Raw genomic sequence first — 8,467 nt, 5'->3', positions numbered from 1 at the left:
ATCCACCTCACAGGTGTGGCATATCAAGATGCTGATTAGACAGCATGATTATTGCACAGGTGTGCCTTAGGCTGGCCACATTAAAAGGCCACTCTAAAATGTGCAGTTTGTGCGAAGTTGCTGGATATTGGCAGGACCTGAATCACGCTGACGTATACGCCGATCCAACTTGATACGGTTGTCTAATAATTTTTAATGAAAGTTTATTAATTAAATATTATTAGTATTGATTATTCCTGAGTGATACTACTGACATGCAGTGGCAGTGCCATTATAACAGCTTGTTTTGTGAACTATTAGGGTGTACGAAATCTGAATCCAGTCCCCTACCATGCAGAATACATGGAACATAAACCAAAATGAGAAGCTGGTGATGTTTGGAGTGACGCATGTTGTAGCAATAGATGGCTTCAGCAGCCAAATAGTGGCTTATAACACCATGCCTGTTAAAAACAACTTAACAGTCTATCAGGGGGGTATTCCAGAAAGCAGGTTATGTGACATACCCAGGTATGTTTAAGAGTAAGTAAGCGGATAACCTCAACTTTCGGTTCCAAAAACGGAGGTAACTTTCAGGGTATGTTAGTAGTCATAGCAACTCACTCTCTGAACTTAACCTGCTCCGGAGCAGGTTATGTTCCAGGGTTAGTTTGGTTCAGAGAGGTGACAGAGCATAGCGTGCCCTTTTGAAGACGATGCAGTGGATGTGGAAGCACAGAGAGGGTTATACGACCACATATCGATGTGTTTTCGTATACAAAGGAATATTTGCGGGAGCGTTACCGATTTTTTCAAAAGAATCGTTAATTTATTTAACGAAGATTTTGAAACCATACATAGCAAAAGTGACACATCGTGGATTAGCGCTTAACACGGAGCACATTTTGTGCATTGCTCTTCGCTTTTTTGTGACGGGGAGTTTTTTTTTTATACAATAGGCAATGCAGAGCATGTGGGAAAGGCAACTGTGTGTAGGGCTGTTCGTACAGTATGCATTGCACTCAAACAGTTCCTACACACTTTTGTGCAGTTCACTGGCCATAAACCATTTACTTTTATTCATTTAGCAGACGCTTTTATCCAAAGCGACGTACAAATGAGAACAATAGAAGCAGTTAAACTAACAGTAGGACAACAATATGCAAGTGCTATGACCCTTCTCAGTTTAGTCTAACGCAGATTTTTTTTTTTTTAGAACAGAATAGAATAGAGTAGTAGAGAACCACTGACGGTCATTAAAGAGGAATTCCACAGAGTGGCGGGTTTGTCCGTTCTATGATATTCTATGACAGACCATTTTAGTTACATAGCACTAATTAATCTATACATACTGTATACAATCACAATAATTTTAAATGTTTCTAATTATATAACTTTCAATTTCAGGGTTCCCAAATGTGATTGGGTGCATTGATGGAACCCACATTCCCATTAAAGCTCCTTCAGTCAATGAAGGAGACTATGTTAATAGGAAGTCAATCCATAGCATCAATGTGCAGGTGACAATAGATTTTTTTGGGTGCTAAATGTTTGGGTGTTTAAACCATTAAATCACCCTCATTACTGGTCCCCACTAACTAGGTAATATGTGATGCAACCCACCTCATCACTAATGTTGAAGCCAAATGGCAAGGGTCTGTACACAATGCCAGAATGTTTAGGGAGTCATCATTGTGCCACAAATTTCAACAGGGTATGTTTTGCCTTACACAATGTTTTTATTTTTTTATTTTATTTTTTTTATGTTTTTTTTTTATGCAATTATACACTTTAACTACCTTTATAGGACACTTCAATGGTTACTTGCTGGGGGACAGAGGGTACCCTTGTCTGCCCTATATGATGACACCCTACCCTGAACCTGAGCCTGGACCACAGGCACAATTCAACCTGGCCCACAGCAGAACATGGGTCAAGGTGGAAATGACCATAGGCATCCATCAGGCAAGGTTTCAGTGCCTGCGTGGGCTCAGGGTCAGCCCAGAAAGGTCATGTGACATCACAGCTGCTTGTGTTGTTCTTCACAACATTGCCACACTGAGAGGTGAGAGGGCCCCCCCCTCCTCTTGATGAAGATGGCCAAGAGGAACCCCCAGTGAACCCAGTAGACCAAAGAGATGGCAGGGTGGTACGAGACATGATTTGCCAAAATCACTTTAATTAAAATCAGTTAACAGTCAAGTGTTGTTCATTGTTAATTTATTTCCTGTAACAAAAGACATTTGTATTTATTGCTTTAGATTTCATTCAACAACAAATGACAGATTAATGTTCACATACTGTTTCCCACCTTAAGCTGGTGCTCCAACAATTCAATTTCAAGTCTGGCATTTTTTAGGTTAAGCCTTTTCTCCTCCATTTGAAGCTGTATAAGGTCCATCTCCATGTCACTTGATTTGCTTTTGAAGGTGGACCTTATACAGCTCTTTGGCAGGCAACTAGAAAGACAGAATAATTAAACATGACTGATAAAGTCTGTAATACAAACACAGACCAAATATTTAAATGAGGAAGGAGAACTGCAGAACATTTCTTACAATGCTAAGATTATGTGTGGAGGTAGATGGACCCTCATCTGTATTCAAATCTCCTGCCATATTCTGTAAAATGACAATGACAATTTATTTATTCTCTTATGTAAAAGAGGGGGAATGCATTCTATGCATCATACCTCTATGGGCCTCCCCACAATTTCTGTTTCTGTCACAGCAAAAGTGGTCTCTTCATCGTCATCCTACAGTGAAAATAAGGAAGGATGCTTGGTCTAGCAAACAGAAACCTAAAGACAATAATCACTTAGGCCTACAACTGTGACAGAGTGTGGTGTTGCAGGAGGATCCAATAATACAATGTGGCCATCAGCAACATGATAATCATGCATATTCAATACTCAATGTATATTCTTAAACAAATACAACTAATAATGAAGGACATTAGGAACATCTAAGAGTACTAGTAATAAGATTACAGTATACAGCATATGCAGACAAAGAAGCATGCATACTGCACAAGTGAATCAATGACTGTAAAATGCATTCAAAATGCCTTTTTAAAATGGTGACAGTGTTGATGATTTTCTTTATTAAAACACTGACAAAAACAGTGAAACCATCAATAAATCATAAGTATTAATGTAGGTAGATTCCCCCTGGAATCCCATCGACCACAGGTCGCCCTTTATTTAGGGACAGTGCTTCAGCTGGGGTGAGGGAAGGTGGAGGTTGACCCCCACCTGTTTTACGGGCCTCAGCCTTCTTTCTATTGGCTACATAGAAAACTAAATTACATTAAATACTAAATTACATGGCGTCAGTAACAAGTTTAGTAAGTTTAGAAAGTATTACCTTGCTGGAGAATGTTTTTGTGTTTCATTTTGACTTAGCTCACACTTCTTCTGGCTCCAGAAGGATTACTATTACTAGCCAATTATGTGCATTACTACTGTAATATTAAGAAATGTATGGAGGCCAACAAGTAAATACTTGTCTATTTTTACTACATGCCCCAAATAATTTTTGCGTCACAATGAAAGGGGAAAATAGGCCATTTATAATTTTATAAACTCACGCATTTACTCTGTCCGTTATTTTTTGCCAAGCTAACTCTCTTTCTTTTGCTGATGCAGCAGTATTGCTTTTTTGTTGTTATAATGGGCTTATAGTCTTCATAAGCAAGCATTTAAACCTCTTAAAACTCAGTTTCACCGAAGTATGTAGCTCGCTTTTTTTCTCCCTGGGTTTCCATGGTGACTCCTGAAATCGGCGATTCATTGAAAATGTCTTTATGTACTCGCCGTGCATGTGCATTAACTCTGGGTTACCAATAGGAGGTTGATTAAACTAACTCTTCTCAGGTGTTTTGGAACCGACATACTCATGGTATGCGTGTTTGGGGTAAATCAACCCAGAGGTTATGATTAACCAAATGGTAAGTTCACCTTGCTTTCTGGAATACCCCCCAGAAAGTTTACAGGTATATACAAGTCCCATTAACATTTATTATTTTTGTGTCAGTCTTAAATCAATGGTTCTCAATTCCTGACCTGCACACCACAACATTGCATTTTTCAGATGTCACAGACTGTAACAAGTTTTGACTCACTAACAGTATATTGCTTTGGGCCCCCTACCAATTTGAAATACAGTATCACATTACTTTGGCCCTAATTAACAATTTGAAATGTGTTAAATGTGATACCAGGTCATGTTGTCTGACTGAATTAGTCCATGATAGTGATTCTCAATTCCAGTCAGACAACATGACCTGGTATCACATTACTTTGGCCCTAATGAACAATTTGAAATGTGTTAAATGTGATACCAGGTCATGTTGTCTGACTGGAATTGAGAATCACTATCATGGACTAATTCAGCATGTTTTGAACATTTAAACTGCACTGTCACAGTTTTTGAAGCTAAGATATTCTCTCAGAGAAGCAGTGATAAAAAACGGAAATTTGGATCAAATCGGGGTTGACCACGGAAGAGAGTTCTATATGAGCTGCTGTCCAGACACGGATACAATATAAACAGGCAACCGTATGTCCAAACAAAATCATCAAAGGTAAGTTTTTCCTACCACATTAAAACTTTACCTGAAGTCCCAAACATCTTGGATGAAGGTGGGTGTCCAGCAAAGATTTCTGAGGAACTCATTCCGCAGGCCTCTGTGGTTGCAGACATGTACCAGCAAAACTTGGGGTCCTGTCTGACAAGAACACCAACATTTGGGACGGATCCCTTTTCTTGCGAGGAAGACGGAACCCGAGCAGAGGAAGATTTTGCAGATCATTACCCAGACATTAGACTGTGCTTTGATCAGGCTGTAAATTATGACTCCACACCATTCAAAGAAGCCATATTACACCTCATAAATGTGACAAAACATTACTCATGAAGAAGCATTATAAAACTAACATTTATTACAAATGTCTGTGAACAAAAATTTTACAAAGTACAAAAATAAACAGCAAGTCTTTTGCACATAGGCATCATCAATTGTATTAAAATAAAGCTGTAATTTTAGGTATAAAACTGTCACATTAAAGCATGTTTAATAAAGTGCTATCCAGTGCTTTACACTATGCTTGACTTTACACTGAAACAGTGTTATTCAACATGTTAAAGAAAAAAAGTGCTGCCTGTAGCGCCTCTCACTTTAAAGTCAAAATTTGAACTTGAACAGTAATAACTTCTTTATACTGTATATTCAAGAGTATATTTACTTTTAACTTGTAGCAAAGCTTGTGACTGCTTGTAACAAACACCAGTCACTAAGAAAGAGCTGCCATATTAGTGTCATTTTATGAAACATTTTATGACACTTGTAACACAGTGGTATACGGTTTCTTTTTCTTTTACTGTTTTTAATCTTTGATAAGATCCCCAAAAGCAGACAATGCACCATCAATTCCTGTGACTCTGTAGGTGTATTCCCTGGAGTTCTCCGCTCTGCATTTCACACAGGTGTTTGCATTTTGCTGCCACTGGTCCATGCACACAGCAAACTGCAAAAACAGATTCATTCAGGGGCCCTGGAAATTTAAAATAAAAAACATTACTTGTCAGTCTTTCATAATATTTATGGGATCTTAGTCCAGAGTTAAGTGTGGAAAGTATAGTTGGTCCAGTTTAATTCACAAAATACTACTCTGTATATCAACAAATCTTAAAGAGGTGAAATTGTCTTGTTAAAAAACCTTTGCAAATTATGCAAGCAAATGCATTTTTGATTGCTGCACGTTCTTCATCTGTGAAAGTAATAAATCGTCTTGGTGCCAAAGTCAGCTCCGATAATCCTCTGATGGCCTGTGCTACCTCTGGCAGTTCTTGGGATGCCAACACCACCTCTTCAATTCTCTCCAAGATCTCAGGTAGCTGGCTGTCATCATCCCGTTAGCTAAAGAAAGAAATTATAATGATACACATGTTTTTATATGTTTAAATCTGTTACGTGTCAGTAACTAACATGCTCAAAATATCAGCTATGTTACCTTATTCTTCTCCTTTTGGATCAAGAACTGTTGTTCAGGCACAGCAAAAACCTTCCTAGAATTTTGTTTCCAGTAAGCTGACCCTGGGAAAATCATTCATATTTTAAAAGATTTCATTATAAGTCAAGATTAAACGAGTTAAATGATTTTATAACAGAAAAACACTATTACATGGAGACATCAAAACGAGCTGCATCCAATGTGCTTTTTGCCCTCTATCAAGGCTACATCATAATCCGAACCTGATGACCCTCTTTTTTGAGTTTCAGAAAAAGTCAAGTAGTTTTTGTGTGAATTAAAGCCATAATTTTGCAAAGTTTTAAAAACATATTTATACTGTTTAGGTGTATAGAACAACTACTTTAAGTTCAATCAACTGGTATTATGTTTCTCTTACTGGTGTTTTCATTAATGTGGTTTTCTTAGAACTTTTTATGTTTTTTTTTAAATAGCTTGTACTCAATCTCATTTTATGCAGTTTCCTCTGTGTCGAGGATTTCATTCCCCTGGCCATCAGTGAGTATCATCCCATCTTCTGATCCAATAGCATCTTGGACTTTTGCCAAGATGCCAGGAACTGATGCCTTGTGTTCGTGAAAACGGATCTTCTGAGGTGTCCATTTTTCACCAACCAGATCAGCAAGAAAAACATACCTCAACATGAAAAGATGTTTCCTTTAATTTCAAAAGACCACCCTATCTTCCTATAGGAAAATTGTAATGTAAAATTACAGTGTATATTCACAAAGAGTCTATTTCTAGCTTCAATAATTCAGGCAGCCATACAAGTAAAAGATATATATACTATTAGAGAACTGACAGTGACCTTATAATTGCTTTGACATTTGCTAATTTCTTAAATTTTTATTTTTTACCACAAATATACCAACCACAATTGTCGTCTAATAATATTGGTCCCACGGGCAAAACAACGTTTGTTGAACTCACCTTTGAAATGGTTTTGTCATACTGGCCCGCGGCTCAGACAAAGATGCCTGCGAAGCAAAACCACTGAGTCGTTGAAATGCAAAGCGCACAGACCCAGATCCAGCAATGGGTCTAATGAGTCTGGTGATTGCACCTCCACAGAATCTCTGTGAACTTTGTAGTGTCCTCTTGAAACAAGATCAATACAGCTCAAATATCCCCCGTCTCCATCGAATATAGCGATGTTGCTATCATCAGTGATGTAAACACTGGAACTGCACATCTTAAATAAAAATGGAAAGTTGTCTGTAAGATTATAAAGTTTTATTTAATTTAAATATTTTGCACACATAGTGATGGTCAAACTCTGCCCTTTCACGCCATTGTCCTGCAGAGTTTAGCTCCAGCTGTGATAAAACTCACCTGCCTGTAGCCTTCTAGTAATCATGAAGACAGTGATTAGCTGGTTCAGGTGTGCTTGATTAGGGATGGAGCTACACTCAGCAGGACATTGGCGTGGATAAGCCGAGTTTGAGCTAAATCATCTAAAAGATCTAAATCATTACCTGAAATATACAGCCAATTTTATTAGTTGTCATGTCATCGTCCTATAAAGTTACACTCTTAGGACCCTTGAAAAGCGTATACGTATCCATAGCTTTGACGTTCGTGGAACGTGGAACACAGAACGTTGGCACAACATACCCAACCTTCTAACAACGTTTTATCAACATGGCCAAAAGGTTTCTATAAATACGTTGTGTGATGAAGGTTGTTACAGCGTTGTCACAATGTTGACATTAAACCACCGTTCAGAGCCATTGCTTAAGGTTGTGCCAACTGTGTCTTGACAACCACTGGACTACATACTGGTCACTGCCCTGAAGTGCGAAAATCAGCCTTTTAAATTTCAACTGCCCGTTGGGCTCATTGTGTTCTTCATCGAGCAAGGATACGTGAGTATTGTGTTTTATTTACCTCAGCTAAATAAGATACGTAATTATTCAAACACAACCTACAACTTCATTTTCTAATGTGACTAATGTAGCCTCGCTTGCACTGTTTAGTTTTCATTTCATTTGTCTGCTATTTAGTCTCATTCGTTTCTTTGCTCCTCTGGATTTGTGGATGTTACCTGGACTGATTCCGTTTACCGAACTTTATCATGGATTCGACTACTGTCTGCCATGTACAGAACCGGTTTTGTTCATTTAATGTTAATTTTTATGTTTTATTTATTATACTTAAAAGAAATTTGTATATTCATTTATTTAGTTTTTTTCTTTTTTCACAAATGTATGACTTTTGGAAGTGCAATTTGATTACCATATATGTGTTAGTTTTAATAAAGTTGAATTAACATAACCTTCTCTAATTTTTACTCTTCAAAGTGTACACTTGCAGGTGTTGATTATAATTAGGCTAACTTACTGATAGCCTTTAAATAATAATAAGGATAAACAATTTATAAAAAAAATCATTATTTAACATCTGACTGCGCTTTTCATGCACAGTCTGTTCCTTTCCTAGGTTACATCGTCTCTTCTG

General features: G+C 37.7%; 1 long non-coding RNA gene across 1 annotated transcript; it reads right to left on the bottom strand.

The window, feature by feature from the left end:
* Window positions 1–4,900: 4,900 nt before the first annotated feature.
* Window positions 4,901–7,333, bottom strand: LOC308705546. Its single transcript, XR_014031934.1, has 4 exons — window positions 6,941–7,333; window positions 5,993–6,075; window positions 5,699–5,898; window positions 4,901–5,533 (listed from the first exon to the last, which is right to left on the bottom strand). It is a non-coding gene; the product is annotated as an uncharacterized lncRNA (long non-coding RNA).
* Window positions 7,334–8,467: the final 1,134 nt, after the last annotated feature.

Source organism: Scardinius erythrophthalmus (genome assembly GCF_964197995.2).
Source record: "Scardinius erythrophthalmus genome assembly, chromosome: 17".
NCBI classification, from domain to species: domain Eukaryota; kingdom Metazoa; phylum Chordata; class Actinopteri; order Cypriniformes; family Leuciscidae; genus Scardinius; species Scardinius erythrophthalmus.
The sequence above is the reverse complement of the archived record's forward strand: the minus strand, read 5'-3'. Positions and strand labels throughout refer to the sequence as shown.